Source organism: Pinus tabuliformis, chromosome 6 (genome assembly GCF_031772625.1).
Source record: "Pinus tabuliformis cultivar Carrire ecotype Pingquan chromosome 6, CPIR1, whole genome shotgun sequence".
NCBI classification, from domain to species: Eukaryota; Viridiplantae; Streptophyta; class Pinopsida; order Pinales; family Pinaceae; genus Pinus; species Pinus tabuliformis.
In genome coordinates this window covers 1,613,678,795-1,613,705,673 of record NC_142292.1, presented here as the reverse complement: position 1 = coordinate 1,613,705,673, position 26,879 = coordinate 1,613,678,795, and positions in this window count along the sequence as shown.

Below are 26,879 nucleotides of genomic sequence, written 5' to 3'. Positions count from 1 at the left end.
GGTATTTATAAAATAAAATAAAACACAATAGAATATTTTTTCCATAGAAAATGTTCAAACCTGCATTTTTATAGTGGAACAGTTATGTAGGTTCAAATCAGGGTAAAAATAAAATGATTACAAAATGGAAATATTTAAAAAATTATTGAAAAGTTATAATTTTATTACATAAACTACCAAAAAGAGTATCTCTTCAAATGAGAGTACCTTCAGTAAGAGTATTTGCAAAGTGTTGAAGTATAAATATCAATTTTTTTCTATTTGGAAGAGCCTAAGTTAGTAGTAAAATACCTTGGATGCCTCTATAGTCATACTGAAAACATTATTTGTTGTATGTAAAAAGCATAGATGAGACAATTGGACTTGAAAAATGAATCATAAAAAATTAAAAGATGATACTTATAATAAAGGGGAAAATATATTGCAATCACAATTCAAAAGAATAAATATCTTAACAAACATTGTAAACATATTTATCTAAATGGTGACATAAATAAGATTAAAATTGTGTCCAACATGCTATACTTCTATAAAGAAAAAGCAATAAACACTACCAAAACATGAGAAACTTCGGTAGAAAATACCTTTGATATTGATGAAACTATTGTTTACACCACATCACATTAAAGTGTTTTAGATTTCTTTTGAAAAAAAAAATCTATAATTTTTGTTGTTATTCTTAAATTTTATAGATGTGATTTTATGTAAGAATTATAGGTCCACCACATTACAAGTGTTTCAGATTTTTTTTGAAAAAAATTCTATAAATTTTTTCTGTTATTTTTCTTAAATATTACTGATGTGATTTTATGTTAAAATTATAAGTCCATTCATACATGGAAAAGACTTCTAAAAAATAACTTAAACATAACTTTTTGTTTCTCAAAAAAATAACAATTCCATTTTAAAATTTCTATTCTAATTCTATTATAATGTTAAAATTCTTTCAATGTATTATTATGCATATATTTTTATAATATGTTATAAACTCAAAGATATATTTTTTTGTTTTGTGTAATAAAACTAATATATCTTAATTTTCTACAAAGTTTTTATCACCAACAAACAATTCACTGTGCTAAATGAATTAAATGAAATATACACAAAAAATACAACATAATATCCATTCAAATATATCCCAATTTTCTTAAAAAAAAATCATCACCAACTGACAATTCACTGTACTAAAAGAATTATGCACACACAAATTACAACATAGTATCCATGCAAATTATTTAATAAAATCATTGAACCAAAATATGAATGAATTTAATTTGATTTTCATTTTGTTAATATACTTTGGTTATTAAAATACATTTGTATATTAAAGAAACATGATTACTGGCTACTTTTTTCTTTCACATTAATTTATTTTATATATTTTTGTTTTTGTTATTATGTATGTGGGGATTATTTTGGGTGATGTATAATGGTTATTATCTTTCCAATTAAATTTAAATTTTTATTATTGAAATATAATGTTTTTTAATAAATATTTAAATTTTTATTATTAACCTAATGAGATATAATGTTTTTTTAATAAATATGGTTGTATTAGTTTTTTAAGTGAGTATAAGTCTTGGTTATCTGGTACCATCAACTTTATTTTAAACCTTAACTCAGAAAATTCAGATAAAGTTACCTTGATATCAATTTAAATGCACATAAAAATAAAAATAACTTCAATACAATGCAACGACACCTCAGGAAAAATGAATGCCAAATCATTTAAGCGGAGGGCCATGGAAGATTAGCATTTCAATCTTTTCATAGAAGCATATCTCCAAAATCCCACATTGAAGAAGAAAAACAGTTGAATGTCACGTTCTGAGTTTCTATAAAAATAAATTTGGACCTTTGAAGCACAGCATCCTGAAATATAGTCACGCAGACTGAACACCCCACCATCCGATAGAGGGTCGGTTGATATATCTCCACGTCCACGAGGCTCGAGGCCAAAACGCATACACCCGTGAAGCAGGTAGCCTAGTTGGCTTCTATGGGTTTAGTCACTATCAGGTCATGGAGTCCATTTCCATGTAGCCTAGTTGGCTTCTATGGGTTTAGTCACTATCAGGTCATGGAGTCCATTTCCATGGGACCCTTAATGTCTTTGAGCATGATAAGGTATTGACACCAGGAACCTCACTTTCCCGAAACTGCGTGTGTATAAATTTTACATTTTTACATATACATCTAAGTTGGATAATGAAATAAATTAATATATATGAATAATTAAATAAAATATTTTTAAAAATAAATGAATGGTATATATATATTTTTAGAATTTTTTTAGTTCATTTATGTTAATTTATATGAATTTTTAAATATTTTCTTTATGGTTGAGAGTGAAAATGAAATATTTTCACCATATATAGGTTGTAATAGAGACAACACACTTAGTACACAATGAGCATGGGATTATTGATGTTTTATTATGTTTTCAATTAAAACTAACAAAATAATAACATATGTAATGAGTGTTTTTATTGATGCTTTAATATTGTAAGTTATACATTGTTTTTCAATTGTTAACATGGTTAGTAAACTTATGAGGGCTCACTACAATATATATAAGAAATTGGTTTTTTCACTGATTAAATGATTTACTCTAAGTGGATGGAGGTTGGTGTTTTATTCAAAGGGTCTTACTTCTTAACCTTAGAATTAATCGCTCCACCATACTTAACAATTCCTAAAGGGGTAAGCTCATTATAAAGATGTTTTGATTTCCAATTCGCTAGAAATTAATATATATATATATATATATATATATATATATATATATATATATATATATATATATATATACTCCTTTTAAAACAAAACACCACCAAACCTTTTCAAAATCAAATACTTCAAATCAATGAACATATACACTAAAACAAAGAAATATCCAAAATAGAATATGACAAACAATGCATAAAACAAAACAACTTAGTGAATATGAAAATCCAATATAGTGAGTAAGATAACCTAACTAACCAATCAATACGATATAAAAGATTTGGCACTTGATCGCGCCTTGAGCTAGCTGAACTCAAGGCTCGGTCAGTGCCTTGAATCATTAACTACTCAGAGCAATTCAACAAGGACAAATAACCTAGCAAAACATACCATAGCACAATGTAAATGCAGATGTAGAATTCCACCAATCACCCAAGAACAAATTTGATTAACTTTCAAATAAAAAATGATCGAACAACACATATGGTTGTGCTCTAGACGCTTCACTTATATAGAGCTTACAAAAAACCAAAAATAACCAAGCTAGAGTTCAGCTTATCTTAGCTAATTGTATCAAAGATAAACATAGTAAATTGTTATAGACATAAATCATACTTTTAGTTGTGACTCAGTCCTCCTATTCTATTTTTACTCCTTGAACTTATAAACTATGCATAGTTTGTTTAAATTTCAAGTCCCAACTTATTATTTCTCAAATCAATCTATGCACATATCCTATGAATGTTGGAAAATGAACATCTTTGGTCGTGACTAATCCAAGATAGTTGTTTGTTGTCAGGATCTTCCAACATCCTATCCATTAGCATGTGAAAAAGTTCCTATAAACATCCTTCAACTTGTCCCAGGAGTGGTTATGAAACAAAATAACTATCTGAACATTTTACAAGTCAATTAATGAATCTTATACTAGGTCACAACTATTTTTGCATTCAATTAAAGCACCCACACAACTAAGTTTCTTAATAAACCACTTGATTTGAACCATTACCATAAGTCTCATAAACAAAACACCATAGAGATGCAATTTGGAAAATTGAGTAATCTAATGAACCATATCCGCATTCGTGTAGTTAATCCATCCCAAAATCCATAGTCTCGATCAATAAATCTTGCAAACAAAAATCTGTCGATATGCCAATGTGGAGGTGACTGAAGCAATTCACCAATAGGATTCAATCTATGGACACTTTTATAATGTGACATAAACTCATCAAAACAATTGCCCATGGGACACCCTTTCAATATAGTCGAGGCATGTTAAATAATATGCAACCTTGTAGTCAAGAATGCTTTTAACTTGAGTCAATAGCTTGAGCCTATTATTCAAATCCCTCACACACACATATATATAAACTACGATCCTATGCAAGCCAGATACACCTAGGTTACTATTTAATTCCCTTAGTTATTCATTTCTAAACATAAGAGACAAGGTTTGAAACAAATTAAAATATGCTTGTGCTTGGAATATATATAAGACAAGTCAGGGGTAGGAATGATAGGCTTCTTAGGAAAAAATTAAAGATTTTTATGGAAAAAATATTTTTTATAAGAGGGAATTACAATCTCCCCCTATCTTGTTTGGTTGCATGTTCCCATGCAACCTTAATCCGCTTCCAAAATACCAACGTGAAGGTCACCCCAGTTGCAGGTTGGGTGACTGAATTCACCATAAGAATAATAACCCATGGTATTTTCCATAGAAATCTAGTTTGATCATTATTCTTCCTCATCCCAATAGGTAGGAGATATGTAGAATAATGTCAAACACCACAAAAGAGGATAATGGAATCAAATACCTAGCCAACAAGACCCATGTTTCGACACTTAATATGCGTAAAAAGAAGCACAGTTTAGTGCAAGAATAAAGAAAGGGTAAACCATATGTTTTTTCTCACAAAGGGATATAGGTAAGCATTCCCAAATGTCTCAGGCCACTTTTAGGGCCTCCATAGAGTATGTTTGGGCCATCTCACAGTATTCTATTACTGCATATCGTTGATTGGTTCTAATAGTGGAAGAGTCCCCTGCGTCTTCTCTTGATCTCATCAAGTCGTTAACTACCAACCCTGGTAGAGGGTATTCCTCTCTTACTATCAAACAAGCATCCATTTCGATCTTCCCATAAAATTCAAAATCTATTTTCCACTTAATAATATTATCCATGTAAGAAATGAAAGCATGGATTTACACATATTGCACAAAAGGGTTAGTGTTCCACGTGGTGTTGTTTGTCAAAATAAAATTAAACTGATATAGTTCATACAACAAGTTTCGATCTAAGGCTTCCAAATACTCGTAAACTTCTAAGAAATCTTTCAGCTGAAATAATTTCGTGAGTTTTCCCATCACGTATCTATTTCAACAGGAAGGAGGAATAAATATCATGTAAATATATAGGGTATACTCTAGAAGGGACTTGAGAAGCATGGATTTATGACCCTATTTCACATGCCACCTCTTTGAACTTATGTTCTTTGTGAAAGAGATCTTTCCATTTATTTATCTGCCCCTTCCATTTTTCTTCCTCGCTAAGGTACATGGAAAACCATTGTTGTTTCATCTTTTCAATGACTTATTTATGGATTTCTCTGTTAATGATACCCAAATCAAACAAATCGTCTTTTCTCTGCCACTGTCACATATCTAGTTTCCTTGGAAATGTAATCTTCCATAGTATGGGCACCCTGTTTTGTCATATCGTCTCCCATGTGGAATATTCAGTGGGTAATTTCTTCCACTTGATGAGATACTCTGAAATTGATCGATTTCATAGCTGTCGGGTTCTTGTTTCTGTGACTGCTCCAGGTTCCAATATGATTTTTCCTTCCTCATCAAGTTCTAGCAATATTGTTTGAACTGGGACCTTTTGCAACTTTTGAATGAGTGGCCACAATTCTTCGTCCTTCTTCCATCCATACCTTGCTTCGTTTATCCAATCTGGTTGGATAATAGAAATGGCGCACAACAATGCTTCCACATCCTCATCCTTTCTTGAGAGTGCATCTGCAACAACATTTTTCTTCCCTTTTTTGTATATGATTTTAAAGTCACAATCCAACATCTTTGTGACCCGCTTTTGTTTCTCTTCAGAGGATAATCTTTTTTCTAAAAGGTATTTAAGACTATCATGATTTGTTTTTACCTTGAAGTGTCTTCCCATTAGGTAGGGTCGCCATTTCTTAAGTGTATGTAGTATTTCCCACATTTCCTTCTCATAAATAGCTTTGTGTAAATAATTTCCTTTGATTGGATGACTTTCAAAAGCATTGGGTCTTTCATCTTGCATTAAAACAACACCAATTCCATTTCCTGAAGCATCACATTCCACAATAAAGGTTTTGTGAAGTTCGACGTAGCTAAGATCATTTCTTGGCACATCGCCCCTTTAAGATGTTCGAAGGCCTTTGTTTCTCTTGGATTCCATGAAAATGTATCTTTCTTCAATAATGTTGTTAGAGGTGTTGCTATTCTCCCATAATTCTTAACAAACTTGCGATAATACCCTGTCAACTCGAGAAATCCTCGCAGATGCTTTATGGAAGTGGGGATTTTCCATTGCTTAATGGCTTTAATTTTGCTAGGGTCTACCTTAACAACTTCATGAGATACAATATGAGCCAGATATTCCACCTCTTGTACTCCAAAGAAGCATTTGGAGATTTTTTCGTATAATTGTTTCTCCTCCAATAGTTTGAGCACCCTGTCAACATGTTGAACATGATCCTTCCAAGACTTTATGTAGATTAGTATATCATCAAAAAATACTAACACAAATTTTCTAAGGAAGGGTTTGAAAATGGAATTCATCAAACCTTGAAATGTAGAAGGTGCATTGGTAAGGCCAAAAGGCATGACCAAAAATTCATAATGACTGTCATGAGTTCTAAATTTGGCTTTCAGAATGTCTTTAATCTTCATTCTGATTTGATGATATCCTAAACTAAGATCCAACTTGGTGAAGTAAATTGATCCATGCAATTCATCCAATAATTCATCAATGATAGGAATGAGAAATTTATCTTTAATAGTGAGCTTGTTGAGTTCCTTATAATCCAGACACATGCGCCATGATCCATCCTTCTTATTCACAAATACTACTGGAGCAGAGAAAGAACTTTGACTAGGTTGAATTATACCAGCCTCTAGCATTTCTGCAACCATACATTCAATTTCACTCTTTTGGGCATAGGGATATCTGTACAGCCTCATGTTTGGAGGAACACTTCCTGGAATCAAATGAATAGCATGATCATGATCACGAATAGGTGGGAGGCCTTTGGGAGTCTCAAATACCTTGGAATGATTGTCCAAGACTTTTTGGAGATCTGGAGAAATAGATGATTTCAATGTGGGAACCTCTAGCGAACATAATTATGTAATTACACATCATTGTTCCTTCTTTGGAAGCTTTGTCATACTGTTAGAGATGATTATGTTTACTGGTTTCCATGCAATACCCCTTAATTCAACTTCCTTTCCTTAAGCACAAAATTTCATGAAAAGTTCTTGAAAATTTAAAGCTATTTTACCCAAGAATTATAACCATTGGACTCCTAGTACAACATCAGCACCACCCATTGGAATGGAAATCATTGGGTTATTCAATACATATTCTCCCATGGATAGCTTGATATTATGGAACTTTCTAGAGAAATTTATGGTTCCTCCACTTGCAACCATTACTTGACACACTGGTGCTGGATATAGGAAGCAATTCAATTCCTTGGCTATCTTACAATGAATAAAATTATGGGTACTTCCTGAATCAATCAACACTATTACCTTTTTCTTCTTGATATGTCCTTCTATATTGATAGTTTGAGGAGTGGTAATTCTAACCAATCCATTACAAGATATGGTCGGATTCATTTCTTCTTTATCTAGGGATTTTTTCCTGGAGTATATCCTCTTCTTTTGACATTTCTTGTTCCTTTTCTTCCTCCTCTTCACAATCTATGTAGAATAATTTCTTCTCAGCACACGTATGACCTTTAGTGTATTTTCTATCAAAATTGTAACAAAGCCATTTTGTTGTTTTTTCTTGCAATTATTGTGGTGTTAACCTTTTAGGTTGTGGAAGGCTAGGGGAAACAACACTTCCATCTTCTTAGTTGTGAATGGTAGGCTTCCTGGTTGCCATAATTTTTCTTTCCATTTTTCTTGCTAACCTGAATGCCTTCTCCAATCAATCAAGTTCCCAAAGGAGAACCTCATGTTGTATATTATCCTTTAAAGTCCCTATGAACACATCAGTCCTATGCTCCTCTGGAATATCTTTTACCCTTATGTTCAATTTTTGGAAGTCCTCAATGTGCTCCATCATTGAACCCTTTTGTTTGAGATTTATCAATTGGCTAAAAAATGTGTTTCTTTTTGTATCCTCATAATGTGCTATTATTTCTTCCGTAAAAATTGCCCAAGTGACAATTTGTTTACGAGACCAAAGCCATCGATACCATACAAACTGATTTTGTTCCAAATATAAAGTTGCAATATGTACCTTTTGTGTGTTTTTCACATTATGGAGATCGAAAAATTGCTCCATCTGTAGTATCCATGTTCTGGGATCCTTGCCATCAAACTTCCTCATATCGATTTTTGGAACATGGTGAGTCTTCAATCCAACATTAGAGTCTATGAAATCATGATTAACATTTCTTTTGTTCTCATCATGAGTTTCCTTTACTACCCTTTCACCATTAGTAATCATTTCTTGTAGCAACTCATTCAAATTTATATTCAATTCTTCTATCTTAGCATCCATGCCATTCATCTTAGCTTCCATGCCATCCATCTTAACTTGCACAACATTCATATTAGCTTCCATTCCATTCATCTTGGCTTCAGTTACCTTTTGTGAGAGTGAAATTTTTTGTACTTGGTCTTGTAATTTTGATATATCATGTTGCATTTCTTCCTCTTCTTCACAAGTCATGCTAGAGATTTCAGGTTGCTTACTACGTGTTTCCATTTTCTTTCTTTGGGGCATCAATTAATGCTAATAATTCTTCACTATTCCCTTTGAATTCCTTCAAACTAATTTTTAAAACCAATCTTATGCAAAATTAAAAAAAAAAAAAAAAACTACACACGGTTTTTCACTTTGTAAGAGCTCGATATTGAATCTGTTGTAGCTCTGTAAATGCAGATCTCGAATATCTAAAATCGCGTCCTGCAGTAGCCCTTTGAGTCCTATTTCAAACCCCACAAGTATGATCAAGATTGGATTCTCCAAGAAAGAGTTATGCCAAATCTCCCACGGTAACTTGATTATAGACTAGTTCAGTAGAGCGAACTTGTACGAAGTGCCATGTGTCACTGTTTCAACCTTAGTACCTGAAACTGAAATAAAAAAAGCTGTAGGCCGTCCACTTTCTGAAAATTCTTACGAAATTTCAATCTGATGCTTAGAACAAAAGTTATGACGATTTTTCCCCAGTCACCTGTTTGGAATGTAATTCAAGAGTCTACAATAACCCTAACTTCGTGAGATCATATCTCCGAAAATATAGGGAGACAAGCTCCAAAATTCAAATTGGAAGTTCAGAACAATTTCGGCTCACATGGCTTTTTTTTAAGCTTCTGAAACTTCGCAGAAAAATCATTATAGCGAAAATACCATGCTGACCTGTTTGGAGAAGCGAAACCCTAGAATCCAAAGCTCTGATACCAAATGTTATGAAACCAGCTCACAAAAAGATAGAAAATATAGATCAACGCCTTAGAATTCAGCCTCTTCAAGGGGGAAACCTCCTTTATATTACATAAATTAACAATTCTTCAATGATACAAATGACAAGTCCTCGTTTCTTTATATAGGAGTCTAAGGGGTCATAATATAATCAGAGCTGACATAACAATAATAATATAAGGGCACAATAATAACAATATTGGGCTTATATGGGGCACAATAATAACAATAAAGAGACTACATGGGCGCAACAATATAATAAGGGGGTTGTACTAATAACAATAAGGGGTTACCATAGTAGTATAGGGACCTAACAAATTCATTCCCCTCCATAGGAATATCTCCCAAAATATTCTCCTCAAGATTTACTACCTCAACATTCTCTGTGGACTTATTGATTTTAGTTGTTACCCTAGCTCTCATAGACACGAGGGTTTTTTGGTCTGAGTTAGATACTTTAGACTTCAAGACCTATTATTTATTCTTCTGTGAAGTTCGAGCTAGACACTCGCCCTTAACCACCGAACGAGTTGTGAATTCGGAGGCTTTAGCTTATCTTAAACCCTAGCTCGAGGTTTCTTCTTAAATCCTTTAAGGAAATTGTCCCATGAAATATTGATTCGATGAAGCTTCACCATTTCAAACATCTTAATCAGCTCTTGTTGATGTAAAATTTGGTTAGGCTCCCTCTTCCTCTACACCAAGAACACCATCTTGGCCAAATACTTTAACAAAAAATGAGCATGTTGAGAGACCTATTCCATGTTAAATGCATCAAAATTTGGATTTGGTAGTGGTATACCATGTTGAACTTCCCTTCACAGGTGACAAATTTCATAACAATGAGGACTACATCTTTCTAAAGAGGAAGTAAGTCCTCTCAGTTTATTCCTTTATTCAAGCTCAGGAGTATATAGTTCATGAAGAAACAGAGCCCCACACGCGTAATCAATTTTAACATTTTCAGACCATATCTCTCCCTCTTGGGAGAGTCATGTTTCTTTTGCAACCATATTCTCATTAACTTCAATGGTTATTTGATTTATTATAGCTTTGGTTGCATCAAAAATGTTTACAAATTTTTGGGTGATTTCCTGGTCATGGCCCTAAAAATTTCCTAGAAATTCAACCTATCCCATAGTTTCAAAAATATTCCAAACTCCAGGCTTGATCCTATTTCGATGGATATCCTCAGTCTCTTCCCTATTCACCAAACCACCCATATTTCTTGTTCAAAAATACCTCTTATTTTTTACTCTTCACTATCCAGACCCTTACAACAGTCATTTTCAAAACATTTTTTGTCCAAGCTCCTAGAGATGTCTTGTTTAGGCCTCATTGTTAGCCTTTGTCCAAACATTCCCTGTTTACTCTTATGGTTACCTATTTTGCAGTTAATGTTTGCATTAGTCTAACCTTTTTGGACCTCTTCAAGCTATGGAATGTCAAGAGCTAATGTGCTATAATATTGTCTGTCCCATCAACCACTCATAGTTTTCATATGCTTAAGTGGAATAATGATTCACCACCCCTTTTCAAATTCAAACCAATTAATATACTTTTGGCCAACTTTTTATAGATAACACACACACACACACACATATATATATATATGTGTGTGTGTGTGTGTGTTATGTAAAAAGGGTTGAAACAACACATATATAGGTGTATCGATATGATCATTAGGCTAGGTCATGGCTTAGTTATATGAATGAGTAAAAAGGGAGATAGTTAGAGAGATAGGTCAAAAGGGAAAAAATTATATAATTTTGTTGACAGGGAAAAAGGGGTGTATGAAAAGAAATCCAATTAGGATGATGAGGGTAGATTTTATTTTGAATATGAGAGAAATTATGAAAGATGAAAGGCCATAACCTTTAAACATTTTCATAAAAGTATAAGCATGGTTTCAAGTACATATGCAAACTTTACAAAACAAACCTTAGACTTCTTTTTTAAAATAAAAACCAAGAGATTGAAAAGATGACACCTAGTGTTTGGGAAAATTGCAATAAGATTTTAGTTGCACTGATCCTTATGCTCATACTGCTAAAATAAATTCTTCCATTTATCTTGAAAAGAAAAGTAACCTTTATATTATCAAGTGTCTTCTCAATACTTAAGTATGCACACTTAAGTATCCTTCCTTTCTTTATCTCTCTCTCTCTCTCTCTCTCTCTCTCTCTCTCTCTCTCTCTCTCTGTTTTACACTCTGTTGGTTAGTCTCCATGGTTTTCTAGTAAGAGACTACCCCCATCACACCTCAAAGAAAGGTTTTCATGCCAGGGAGATCCTCTTTCCATAGTATCATGGCCAAAATTGGTTTTCCAACGTAACTAGGTGTTGAAGGTGCCTGGGACTAGGTTTTCATTGCCAATTTTTTTATTTTTCTTATTTTATATATAACAAAGAGCTATGAATTTGTAGAAAAGGGTGGTATAGGATTCCCTTCTTCAATTTAAATATCATTTTTTTGTTTCAATTATTGAATGAATTCCATTTTAGATTTAGGTTTCTGGTATAGCCTTAGTCGATGTCCATTAGCCACTAATGGAATTCATGCATCATCTATTGTATGTAAACATTTTGATCCATTGTCAAATATGGTTTCAATCTCATAAGGCCCTAAGCATCATGTGTGAAATTTCCCTTCGAAATATTTATCTCATGAGTCGAATAAAAAGGCCCAATCAAATTCTTTGAATTGTTTCCTTTTAATGAACTTGTCATGTCAATCGCCTATTGTTGCTGAATAATAGTCATTTTTGGAAAAACTTCTTGAGATATCTCATCAAGTCCATGTAACTATTTGAACAGATGTTTTCGGGCTTCTGAGAGGTCCATCCTAACTTGCAAGGAAATCCTTATTGTTTTTACTTTGAATTCAATGGGGAGGATAACTTTCTTACCATACACTAACTCGTAGGGTGTAAATCTAGTGGTATCTTTACAAGTAACCTTGTAAGCTCACAAGACCTCTAGAAGCCTTTCGGCCCAATCTTTCTGATGCTACTAAATTATCTTGGTTAGAATAGCTTCTAACACCTTATTCATTACTTCCACCTGACCATTTTCTTAAGGATGGTATGGAGTGGACATTAGATGTTTTATCTTGAATTTTTCAGTAATGGATTGTACTAACTTAGAAGTGAATTGAGTACCTTGGTCAGTAACAATTTAATGAGGTACCCCAAACTAAAATAAAATAAAATAAATAATTAAATAAATAAATAGTAAAATAAAATAAATTTTCTTAATATAGAAATTCAACCACTGCTTCTTTTTTTGCTTTTAGCAAGGCCTAGATTCAACCCACTTTGTTACATAATTTGTACACACTAAAATGTATGCATTTTGTCTTGATGGTGGGTTGACAAGACCCACAAAGTCAAGAGCCCATTTTTCAAAAGGCTTAATCAGGACTTGAGGTTGCAATTACATTTCATCTATTTATGTTAGTTTCCCTATTTTCTTACACTTGTCACAACTTCAAACATATTTTTTTTCATCCCGGGATATTGTGGGCGAATAATAACCTTGTCGCAAAACTTAATTGCAGTTCTTTTATCGGAAAAATGCCCTCCACATGGTTCATCATGACGTGCCTTCAAGATGTCATAGATTTCATATTCTTGAACACATCGATGGATCACATGATCTAGTCCATTTTTTAATGAGTACCTTTGTATCCAAGAGTACATGGCACTTATCTTGATGACCTTTTGTTACTCTCTAGGCAAAAAATGTTGTGGAAGTTTTCATATAACCAAATATAAATGTTTGCAAACCAAGGTTTGTTAGTAGATAATGCACATAGATGTTCATCTGGAAATTCATCTTCTACAAGAACATGTTCACTAGAATGGTGAAGTCATAAAAATAAATTTGCAATGACATTCTCATTTATCGGTTTATCGATAATTGTGATACCAAATTCCTAGAGAAGGAGAAGCCATCTAGTAACTCGACCATGTGTAATATACTTACTCACAATATAACGAATGACAAAGTGATCATTATGTACGAAAACAAGGTATCGTGTAATACAATTTCGAAATTTATTTATGGGATGAACCACAACAAGAAATTATTTTTCCATCACAGTGTAGTTCAATTCTAATGTAGTTAAATTTTTACTGACATTTAATAAATGGCATGAGGTTTATGTTAGGCTCCTTTTGACCTAGTACAACTCCAATGGTTGTATCTGAAGCATCACTATGGATGTTAAAAGGAAAATACCAATTAGGACCTGAGAGAATCGGAGTGGAAGACAAACTTTCCTTTCAAGTATCAAAAGCTAATTGAAATTGATCATCCTATTGGAATTCAATTGTTTTTACTAAGAAGTGAAATAATGTGGAGGCCACCCTTGCTTTTCTATAAATATTTTGTAGTACCCCGCATATCCCAAGAAGACAGAAACATCATTTTGATTAGTTGGAGTGGGTAATTTCAAAATTACTTCAATATTATCAAGACCTACTCTAATCCTCTTAGATGAAATGTGGTCACTCCTAATACAATTCTCTTTGTAACAAGCATCCTGCACTTCTCATTACTAAGGCAAAGGTTCATCTCTTGGTACAAAATTAGTAATTTTTCATGAAGTTTTGAGGTTTCATCAAAGGTTTCTCCATACACCATAAAGTCATCCATATATACTTCAACGCAATAATTTGTTAAATTAGAGAAGATTCCAAGAACAATTTGTCAAAATGTTGTTGGAGCATTACATTAACCAAAGGGTAGTATGCGCTAGGAAAAAAAATCCCCAAGGACAGGTAAAATTTGTTTTCTCTTGATCTTCAAGGGAAACTTGTACTTGGTTATAGCCACTAAACCTGTTAAGAAAAGAGAAAAAATTATTTCTTGCCAAGGTGTCGAGGACTTGGTCGATAAAGGGAATAGGAAAGTAATCTTTCAAGGTAATTTTATTTAATTCCTAATAACCGACACATGCTCTCAATTTTCAATTTTTATTTGAAAAAATCACCAAGGGAGAAACCCATTTACTATCAGAAATAGGGTAGATAAAACCAACACTCAAGATTTTTTACAATTCTTATTTAAATATGTCTTTAAGCGTTGGGTTCATACTCCACTGTGGTTTCCTAACATGATGGGAATCCTCCTTCATGTAAATATGGTGTTTACATAAATCAGGAGAAATCCCCTTCATGTCGGTATAATCCCATGCAAAAGTTTTAATATTCTTTTTAAGTAGTTATGTCAATAACTTTTGTTGAGATGGTTCTAGTCCAACATCAATGTTCAAGATATTCCCAAGGTAAATTTTAATAGTTTTAGTTTGATATTCTAAGAAATATGACAAATGATTGATTTTATTTGTTGAATTAGCTCAATAGGTGAACATTATTCTTTGGTTTTCTTCCTTAGAATCATATTAATTGAAGGGTTGTTCTTGATATGTGGATGTGTAAAAAAGGTGCATAATAAATAATCCTCATCATGTTATTTAAAAATTAGGACTTGATTAATAGTTGGAAGAGGTTAAGAAACCTCTTCATGACTATCTTTGAACCATAAAGGATTCTTTGTGTCCAAAGAAGTTTTTGTTGGGGGGTAAAGGTAAAGTTTCCTGGTAGAATTTCCATGGGAGATAGTCATGTTCCCATATCTACAACTAATCTAAGCATCTTCTCTGGCCAACCGAGGCCTTCCAAGAACTAGTGGATAACCCCCAAGGTTTTCCTTAGGTTGGAGGATCATTAAGTCAATAGGATATTCCCATGAATATATTGAGACTACAATATATTTCAACAAATCTTCTGGTTTCACCATGGATCTATCGCCATCTGGAGGATAGTCGGAGTGGGTCAAAGACTAGTTATCCCTAACTTATATAGGGTTTATTTAGTCATCACATTAATAGATTCCCATAAATCTATCAAATTGTTAGATATAGTAATATTGTTTATATATACAGTGACAACAAGAGTTTATGGATCACCATATTTCGCTATGAAGACTTTAACTAACATCAAGTCAACTAGTTTCCCAACTACTTGCACTGTTTTGGGATCTCTTTTCTTCCTCCCTTATTTCTTCAGAAAAAGTTCCCCATGATTTGTACTTATGCAAGAACATAACAAAATACAGAAATACACATACACATAGAGATGTAGTAGAAATAAAATTCCATTTCATTAGTATCAAAGAACTGAAGTATGCTTACACACAAAAATGGAAATAAACTAGATCGAGTGACGATAGCTTATCTATGAGAAGGGATGTGGTGGCGACATGCCTCTGAACTGTGTTACAATGAGGCTCGAAGGCCTATTTATTATTGAGAAACAATGGAAAACCATAAACATCCAAAATCCTAACCATAGGAGATGAAGCGCTAAAACTATGGGCCCCATTTGGGTAAATTGGTACATCAACTTCTTAGGGTCATAACTTTGGCACACGATCTCTATTATACACACACAATGCGTCGTTAGAATGATCAATTAAAGGACTACAAATATTAGTGAAATATCAATGTTTTTCCCTTTTTCAAAAAAAAAATCTTTTAGGGCCTTAAAACGGCTTCGGAAGTTTAGGACCTGAAAAAATTGCCAAAAATAGTAAATTGTGCTACAATTAAGGAAACTTAGAAATTGAAAGAAACAGTTGTGGGGGTCCAAGTGGAATATGTGATTGGCCACCAATATCCACCTGGAGCACCCGAACAACTTTTTCATAAATAGGAACATCCTTAATGGCTTGGAACAATGGAATTTTTACATAAACATTCCTTAATTCCCCTAAGAAGACAAATTTTAGTTGAATAGGGGGTGTTTTAAGACATAACCTCTATAGATAATGAATAGGTTCAGATTTCGTTTTAGGACATTGTTCATAATAAGGAGAAGGAAATATTAGCTCAGGTGGTTTATCCTCTTTATTCTAATCATGGATAATGAGGTCAGTTTGATTTTAGATAAATTTCCCAGAGCGTAAGTGAATGTCTTTACAATCCATAGTGGAAAGGGGATAGTTAGGAAAATATGACAGTTAAGTATTATAGCTGGGTTGAATAGTCTTATTATTGTTTGGATTTCAAATAAGCTGGGTAGGAAATTGACGTCTTGGTTGAGTTTGAGTAGGTTGATTAGAGGGTAGTTGAAGTTATCATGGTTGAGGAGGTATCATATCTTGAAGTATGGGGGTCCTCTCCACCCTAGATTCCACCCATTCCCTTACACCTGGGGGGGGAAATTGAGGCCATGTCATAGGAGGATACGATCCAAAAGGGAAAGTAAATTGTTGGGAAGGATCAAGGGGTACAGATGTTCGAGGTGGCCAAGGTTTCTTTTGAGTCACAAAACAAACCTACTTAGTTTCTCCATCTACCTCTTGAAACATTTCTTTAAGTCCATGTAAAGAAGGGAATTCTTGAATGGAATCCTTTTTCTTGTAAATGCCACATGTTTCCGCATTATTGAGAGGGCGTTCTCTAAGTGGATGCTTTTTTCATCATTTTGAACCGAATATAGCTCAGGCTAACTCAACTTCCTCCTTCTTCATTTTTTATTTCATGGTATATAATTTTGAACAAAGTGTACTTAATATATTAGTTTTGAAATTATCTAAAAGATTACCTAGTTCAAGCTTGGTCATCCCCATCCCACCTGATCTACTAATATGAGAAAAAAATTGTTAGGAATTTTTCCCATATTTTGCACTTCCTCTAGAATATTATTTACATAACTCACAAATTTCCTCGTGTGTTAACTGAGAAACATCTCATGCACCCATCAACTTTAAGGTCTCCAAACAGTCCTCTCATATCCCTTTAAAGAAATGGATACGTAAAGTTTCAATATCTAAGGTACTTTTCTTAGTTTGTTGCAAAGTATATTGGAATCTCTCCACATAGTCTTCTAGACTCTCATCCTCCAACTAGGACATCTTAAAAATATCTTTTTTAATGTCCCTAACTTTACAATAATCCTCGTATTTACTTAAAAAAATATTTTTCATATCATCCCAAGATTGAATAGTGTTTCCTCCTAGTCCCATAAACCATTGGAGGGCTACATATTTTAAGGTGGTAGGAAAGAGTTTCAATTTTTGAGCATCTATTGAATAATCATAACTTTGGCAAAGCACATCAAACTAAAACAAAAGGATAACGAGATCCTCTTTAGATAGGCCATGAAATTTTTGAATATCAGATTGAGGAATATTTTTCATTTGTACTACAACATTAGTGTATTGTATGGGAAATTCGAAATTAACTCGATTTTTTTGTTTAGTTCCACTAACTTCCCCATCTCCCATCTTTTCTTCTCGTGTAGTTGTAGGAGTTTGAATTTTATTAGATCCTGAGGAACTCTCAAATTCTTCCTTAAAGGGGGACTCTTCCCTTTTTGATGCGTCACCTCCCCCTATTGATTGTCCCACTTGAAAGGAAACTTTTATAGGAATCCCTTTTTGGCTTTCCAACACTTTATCAGGAGTGGTCCCCACCCCACCACGTGTTACGGTTGTAAGATACTTTTTCTTCTTCCTACCTATGATGTTCTAAATGCATTTAGCATGTCAATATAACAAAAAGGAAAAGGGATAAATAGGTTACTAAAAGGAATAATTCCCTTGGTCACTTCTACCTCTAATATCCTTTGGATTAATTATGCAAAATTTCCTCACTCCTTGAGTGCCTACCTAGCAAGAATTCCAATAATGATGAGTGTTTTTATTGATGTTTTAATATTTTATGTTATATATTGTATTTTAATTGTCAACCGGGTTAGTAAACGTATGAGCGCTCGGTGCAATATACACAGGGAATAGGTATTTACGCTTATTAAATGATTTACTATAATTGCATGGAGGTTAGTGTTTTATTCAAAGGATGTTACTTCTTAGCCTTAGACTTATTGGATCCACCATTACCCATCAATTCCGAAGGAGGTATGTTAAAAAATAATGTCTAAATTACAAAGTATTTTAAAAAAAAATTATTGAAAATTTTGTAGCGGTTAATATATGTATATTATGAATGCTTTTAAAACAAAACACCACCAATCCTTTTCAAAATCAAATACTTCAAATCAATGAGCATATACACTTAAAAAAACATGAATTCATTATATTGTTTGCATTTCATGTAATCACACATAAACCGAGAGACACTATCATAAATAATGAATAAAATCCACTTATGAGGCTCATATACATTATTTGGTTGGGTAACATATAAATAAAACAATACTTCAAATACAACAAACTATCCAAAAACGAATACAACAAACATTGCATAAAACAAAACCACTCAACGAATACGACAATCCAATATGGCGAAGAAGATAACATTACTAACCAATCAAAATGATACAAAAGATTTGGCACATGACTGTGCCCTGAGCGGTCCCAACTCAACCTCGGTCAATGCCTTATGTCGTTTACTCATAACAATTCAACATGGACAAATAACCCAACAAAAGAGACCAGAGCGTAATGCAAATGCAGATGTAGAACTACACCAATCACCCAAGCAGAAATTCGATTAAATTTTAGATAAAAAATGATAACATATAAGTCTGTGCTCTTTGCGCTTCTATTTATATAGAGCTTAAAAAAAACCAAAAGATGACCAAGCCAAAGTTCGAATTATCTCGACTAACTGTCTCAAAGTTAAACAAAGTAAACTTTTACAGACATAAATCAGAGTTTTAGTTGTGACTCAGTCCTCCTATTCTATTTTTACTCCTCAAACTTATGAATTATGGATAGTTTGTTTAACTTCCAAATCCCAACTTACCATTTCTGAGAACAATCAACGCACAAATCCTATGAATATTGGAAAATGAGCATCATTGATTGTGATTGGTATGAGATAGATTTTTGCTGTCAGGATCTTCCAATGTCTTTTCCATTGGCAAGCGAACAACCTCGTATGAACATCCTTCAACTTGTCCGAGGAGTGATTATAAAATAGAATAACTTCTAAATCCTTTGCAAGTCAATCAATGAATCTTTTACTATGTCACAATTGTTTGTGCATACAATTAAAACTTCCACACAACTAAGTTGCTTAATAAACCACCGGACCATAACCATTAGCATAAGTCTTATAAACAAAACACCAGAAAGATGCCATTTGGATAACTGAGTAAATGACTTGGATAATTGAGTAAATGACTTCAACCACATTCGCCTTCATGTAGTCAATGTGGTCAATAGAAGTTGATGGACATGCCACTTGGACCTATTCATATGTAGGCTCCACGAATATTTAATCCATGCCCAAAATCCATGGTACCGGTCAATAAATATTGCAAAACAAAATATGTCAATATGGCAACATGGATCTAACTAAAGAAATTCGCCAGTGGGCTCCAATCTATGGATAATTTTATAATCTGACATAAACTCATCAAAACGATTTTCCATGAGACACCTTGTCAATAGAGTCGATGCATGTGAAATCATATGCAAACCTGTAGTGAAAAATTCATTTAACTTGAGTCAGTAGCCTGAGCCTTTTATTGAAATCACACTAATGTATATATGTATAAACTATGATTTTATGCAATCCATACACACCTAGGTTACTATTCAACTCTCTTAGTTATTCATTTATAAACACAAGAGACTAGGTTTGAAACAAATGCAAATATAAGTTTGTGCTTGGAATATATATAAAAGACAAGTTAGGAGTAGTTATGATAGGGTTTTTACACCAAAATTAAAGATTTTTAGGGGAAAATTGTTGCCATACGAGGATTCATTACGAGGACTCATCAATATGTATATTTATTTTTTTTACATTTTTTATATTTATATAATATTTTATTTTTATTTCTAAAGCGACATGTGTCAACTCCGCATTGAACACGAATGAAATTATACATCACCTTCATAATGGGTTGTAGAATGTGCCTATCGATGTGACAAAATACTTGATGGGAAAATATTTTTAACCAAAAGTAAATTGCATCAATTAATTTTAGTTAATAAGTTTAGGAGATGAAATAAGTGTGTTGCAACATCAATTGTTTTTGCATTGCTACAACAACACCTTGCTTTATGTTGTTGTAAAATCTCTATTGCAACACCACCTTGCTTTATGTTGTTGTAACACTTCTATTGCAACACCACCTTGCTACATGCTTTTGCAACATCGTTGTTGTAATACCTCTGGAACATCACTTGTTGGATGTTTCTGCAAGATTGACATGGATGACCATCGTTGACTATGGTCAACTTTAGTCAACCACGTTCAAATTTGGCAACCATGATCAACCATGGTTTGATTTTTGTTTGTCACATTACAATGTTGATTTTTTTTATCAAATTATAATGTTGAATTTTGGTTGTCACATTGCGCAACTAATTTTTTTCTCATAACTTGTGACATCAACTTTTGTTCGTCACATGCAATGTTGATTTTTCTCGTCAAATTGTGATGTTGATTTTTTATTCATACATTGAAATTTATATATATTTGTGACACTAGTATGTCAGCTTTTGAGCATGGTTGTCAAATTTTAATTATAGATGAATATAGTTGACCATCTGAACCATGGTTGACCATAGTTACATTGAATTGACTATGGTTTAATATAGTTTCCCTATTAAAAGACATATAAAACTTATATTAAAAATTAAATATTGAAAAAACTCAAATATTAAACAAATATTAAATCTTATTAAATAGAAACATTGAACATTATTAATATTTTTATTAATCCTTTTTAAATTTAAATATTAAATAAAATCCTTAAACCTTATTAAGTATAAACTTTAATAAACTTTATTAATGAATTGTATTATAAAACCTTATTTAACCTTAATAAAATCCTCAATATTAATACTACTCCATGGGTTAGCTCAATTAGCGATCGACGTGATATGAAGTATTATGTAAATTGTGGGATTCGAGGTTCAAAACCCCATGGGTGTTTACCCCAATTTTTTTTTTAATTAATATTATTAATAAGCATTATTATTAAACACTTTTAAACCTTGATTATGGTCGAGAAAGGTTGTTATTATTAATAAACCTTATTTTAAACACTCTTAAACCTTGACTATAATTGAGCAAGATTGACCATGTTTTACTAAAGTTGACTATAGTCAATCATGGCTAACTATAGTTGAATATGATCAAGTAAGGTTGATTAATGATGATTAAGGTGGACCATCAATGGATAAGGTTGACTAAGGTTAACCATGGTTAATTATTTAAATGTTCACTATAAAGGTTTACTACAAACATTGACTATGTTATCACATTGTGACATTATTATTTGTTCATCATAGTGCAACAACAATTTTTTGCTCCTCACAATACGATGTCGATTTTGGTTCAACATATTGTGATGTTAAGTTTTTGTTTGTCACATTGTGATGTTAATTATTTGTTCCACATATTGAAACATTGATTATTTGTTTATAAAATTGTGATGTTAGTTTTTCATTTGTCATATTATGACATTGATTTTTGTTCATCATAATGTAATGCAATTTTTTAGTTCATCACATGTGACGTTGATTTTTGTTTGTCACATTTCAACATTGTTTTTTGTTCAATAGATTGTGACATTGTTTTGTTTTTGATACATTTTGATGTTAGTATTTATTCATCACATTACAATGTGAATTTTTGAACATGGTTGTCAATGGTCGACTATGATTCACTATGGATGAACATTGTTGATTGTGGTTGTCAATGTTTAACTATAAATGAATATGGTTGACCATGTTTACTATGGTTAACCATGTTAACCATAGATGATCATGGTGACCATGGATGGCCATGGTGACCATAGTTGAGTTAGTTTGACCATGGTTGAATATGGTTGTGCCATTGAAAAAACAATAAAAGTATTATTATTATTAAACATTATTAAACCTTGATGACCATGGTGGACTAATGTTGACTTATATCAATTGTTGTTGACTATAACTAAATATCGCCAATTAAAGTTGACTATGAATATGTAGGGTATGATGTCTATGGGTAACTATAGGCATATTGAACATAATGCCTCTTGTTAATCATGAATAAACATGATGTACACGATGAATATGGTTGACTAGGCCAATGAAGAATGACATGTATATCTATATATATATATATATATATATATATTACTATATTAATGTATAACTTAATATCGTAATGTGTACATTGTTTTATTAATTTCTTAGTGTATAGATAAATGTATTAATATTATTACATGAGTTTTTAAAAACTAACACATTAATCCTTAATCCTTATTAATAAGCATTATTATTGTTGAGATTTATTAATAAAATTATGAAACATTATTAATAATATTATTAATAAACCTTATATGTGGTTAATCATAGTTGACCAAGATAAATCTTGTAAGCATAATAAACCTAGATCAAGCTAGTAAATATAATAAACCTAGTAAACCATGGTTGTCCTTGTAATCATAATAAACCTACTAAACCGTGGTTGACAATTTTTGACCGAGATAAACTTAGTAAATTTAAATGGTTCACCATGGTTGCCAAAGATAAACCTAATAAATCTAGGTCAACCTAGAAATACTAATAAATTTAGTAAATCATATTGAATAAGTAAACCTAATAAATATAGTATAAGTGGTTAACCTTATTGACTATGGTGAATTATGGTTGACCATAAGTGTGCCTAACCGACCACATAAAACCATGTGTGAATATAGTTGACCTACTTAATTTGAAGTAAGTTATTAAAAGTATATAAAATATATTAAGCTATTATCATTATGAATACTTTTACTCTATCAAATACTTAAAATTGAATATTTATCTTTAAATATTATATATTTTTAGCCTACAAGGTATAGAGAAAATGGTGATAGTGGTGAAAAGGAAGGTCAATGGTTTAAAAATCCATGGGAAAAAATCTAGACATGTTAAGGGTTGGTGTGACCCAATTCAGGTGCATTCCCTAAGTGATTTTGATAACTTAGATACCCCTAAGTCACAACTACTCAAGCCACAAATTAAACTTACTAATCATCTGAAGACTTACCTTACCCCTTATATATATATATATATATATATATATATATATATATATATAATTATAATTTAACATTATAAAATTGATATATATATATATATATATATATATATATATGATTGTTTAATACATATTAAATAATCAAAAATTTTCTTATATAATTAATTTTAACTTGGTTTTAAAGGAGTATTCATTAAAGTTGTCTCATTGAATTTTGGGGCAGCAAGAACCTTTCCATTTTCTTAGTTGTATTCTTAATTTTAATGTAGTGTTTAATATATTTTTGACGTTCATGAATTTTTTTGCTTATAGTAAGATAGTAATTTTAAAATAATATAAGTTCTTACGAAACATATTTACGAATTTATCCTAATGCAAAGTTGAATTTATTTTTATATTTTTATCTCATATTTTTATATATCAAAATATTTTTTAATTAGTTATCTAATAGGATAAGAGTATAAATGTATAAATCAAATCATTAATTTTATTAGTTTAGGTAAATTTAAGAAATGTTATTTTCATTTTATGAAATCATTTCATTTTCCAAGATAACATTATAGAAAAGGTACCAATACGCACTAAACAAGATTATAATGAAGTGATTCACATGGTTGTTATTTTTATATTTCAATTTCAATTATTATTTTTTTCAATAGTAAAATTTTGAGAATCCAATTATTCACCCACTTAACAATTCTATGTCATATTTTTGCAAATAAGTAATTCCAATACTAAAACAACAAAGCTATCATTCTTATCAGTTACACATTAATTATCTTAAAAATAAGTAAAATCACAAATTACCATCCAAATAAAACTCTATTATTTTTTAGGGCTAATTTAATAACAATAAACACTAACTAAACCAAATAAAACTCTATTATTTTCTATGACTAATTTAATAACAGTAAACACTAACTAAATTGTCAATTTTTTTAATGGTAAATGAAAACCCAAAATTATCTTCTTATATAAAATTAATTGACAAAGTAACCAAAATATTACCCTAGATATTTCTTCCTCTCGTTTAAAATTGCTATTGAAACTATTTCATAAACTAGAGTAAAATCAAAAGGAAATATTTCACTATCATGGTTAGAAGACAAAGGCACTCGACTTACTTTCTATCTAAAGTCTCGAAGGGTTTTCCTTCGACCTTTTGGTAACTGGGAATGAACAAGGTTTTCCTTCGAACTTTTGGTAACCGAGAATGACAAGAGAAAGATGAGCATGACATAAACTCTATGGAACATTATGCTAGAAGTTGTTGATTATATTTTTCAAATTATATTAGATTTTCTAAGAAACGAAACCCATAAGGTTTGAAATAAATTTCAACCCACACTTTTGTAGAACGATAAAATATAAAATATAAAATACTCACTAAAAGTGAAATTTGAATCATCCATCTAACTTTGTAAAAGAAAATAATTGTAAAAATCCATTTCCAATATAAAAATGGCTATCAACAAATAAATGAATGAAGAAAGAAAAAAAATCAAATAATTATTAACATTATATCAAGAATTAACTTGTCCTATTTTCAATAATAAAAATATTAAAAAGATTTCCATGGTTTGGGGCAGCAGATCTTTTGAAATTAAATTGAAATCACCATGTGATGGGGGCCACGAGAGAATACAAAAAAGCTTTCCATGGTTTGGTGATGCAGATCTTTTGAAATTTAATTCAATGCATCATCATCTCATGGGGCCATGAGAGAATAGAAGAAAGCTTTCCATAGTTTGGTGAAGCAGATCTTTTGAAATTTAATTCAAAGCACCATGTGATGGGCCAAAAGTGAACCAATGGTTTCAACGGCCATATGTCGGTCTTGTTTGGGGATGGAAGCACTAGTGGACAGATGAGTCGTATGTCCACTTGCATAGTCGCTATGAGCTTAGCACCGGGAATTGGATGACAAGTGATTCAAGTGGGAGACCCAAGAAAGATAAGCGTTACATATTTTTTATAACAAAACATACCTACAAATAGAGGTACACTTTATTGGGCATTTTTTTTTGTCAACTGTGGATACCAGGAACATTTTAGAATCGTATTGACATGGTGAGCTAAAACTCAATTTTTTTTTGTCTTATTGATATTCCGAATATTTCAGGAATATGTTAATAATATAAGTTCAACCCATTTTATCATATATTTTTATGTTAATTATAGATTCCAAGAATATTATTATTGAATATGACCAAAGTTAATTTTGTGAGATTGTAAAATATTTTAAGAATCCGCAATCGATATAAGTTGGAGCGACTCTATTGGGTATTTTTATGTCGATTGTCAATTTTAGAAATATTCTAGAATACAATAAATATGAGTGAGACTAATAATTGACCTCATCCATATTGGTGATAAATATTTCAAAAATCTATAATCGACATAAGTTAAAGCGATTCTAACGAGGCCAAGGAATTGCCCAGACTATCAAAAGTGCCCGGAACTCGGGGAAAAAAATTCAAAAAATCTTCTAGACGCAGTGTTTGAATTGTGTTTTTGACGGTGGAAATGGATTCAGCACCATCAAAAACGTCTAGGACACCTAAAATTTTGAAGTTTAACAACAATAACTTGGATTTACAAAATTTCCCGCTGGATTTTCTCTAAATATGATCGGAATTTCCATAATTTTCCGAACAACTCTTCCGCCTCGTTAGACTACGCGATATTTTTATGTCGATTATCAATTTTAGAAATATTCTAAAATACAACAAATATAAATAAAATTAATAATTAAAATAATAAATATTTCAAGAATTCGCAATCGACATAAACGACTCTATTGAATATTTTTACGTAAATTGTGAATTCTAACAATATTCTAAAATCCAACCCACATAAATAAAATTAATAATTGAACTCACCCCTATTCATAATAAATATTCCATAAATCCTCCACATAAATTCGAACCACTATTGACAATCTTTTTATCCCTAGTAAAGTTTAAAAATATTTTAAAATCCAACCTACATGAGCTCATGAGAATATTCTGACCACACAATATCATCTACAACCATTGAACATATTCTGACCACACAATATCATCTGCAACAATTGAAAAACAATTATATATGAGTTGTAGCGCTCTAAAATTAAAAATATTAATGGGGCGTGACCAGGAAAAGACACTCTTACCAACTTGACCTACTGCTCATTTTTTCCACCACAAATTTTCTATTAAAAGACTTTTGCTGGATGATATTTATTTATTTAATTTACAAACAAACTATTGTATTTATTTCTCCGAAGCGTCTCCAAAATTCCACGTTTAGGAAGAAAAATAGATTAATGCCACGTTTTGCGTTCACACATAAATAAAATTGAACATTTGTCGGTTGATATTCCTCCACGTCGAACAGCATCCCTCGTTTTATTTTTAAAATTAAATTTTCAACCCATGATATTAATAAACAGAT